The following is a 455-nucleotide window of genomic DNA, read 5'->3' as shown; positions in this document are numbered from 1 at the left end:
GGTGCTTACCGTGGCGGTGGCTTGCGAAAAATAAGCATGGGCATCACCCTGAGCCATAATTGAATGTAACTACATAACAAACCATTACTACCAATCGTCCAGATTTATTGTCAAGGACAACAAAAGAAAGTGCTTACATATATGGCTACACCATCCGGCAAAAAAATGTATCTACAAAATAATATTATACGCAGCAAGCTAAGACTTGTAAACTGAAATCAAGTAGGAGTTGACATTTTGATACACAAACAATATTATTAGTTATTGGAGAGCTAGGGTAACTGAGAAAACAGTCAGCAGCTTCCTTGGAAAGGCTCAGGAAAACCCAGCATATATGAAATTAAAAAATAGAACTAAAAGATATTGTTCATATTTTCCGAAAGTTTGTCTTTGTAATGTCTTTCCGCAAGAACACAAGTTTAATAATATCAATCCTAATACTAATGAGGGAAAAA

This window comes from Penaeus monodon, chromosome 29 (genome assembly GCF_015228065.2).
Source record: "Penaeus monodon isolate SGIC_2016 chromosome 29, NSTDA_Pmon_1, whole genome shotgun sequence".
In the NCBI taxonomy this organism is placed as follows: Eukaryota; Metazoa; Arthropoda; class Malacostraca; order Decapoda; family Penaeidae; genus Penaeus; species Penaeus monodon.
Note: the sequence above shows the minus strand (reverse complement) of the source record.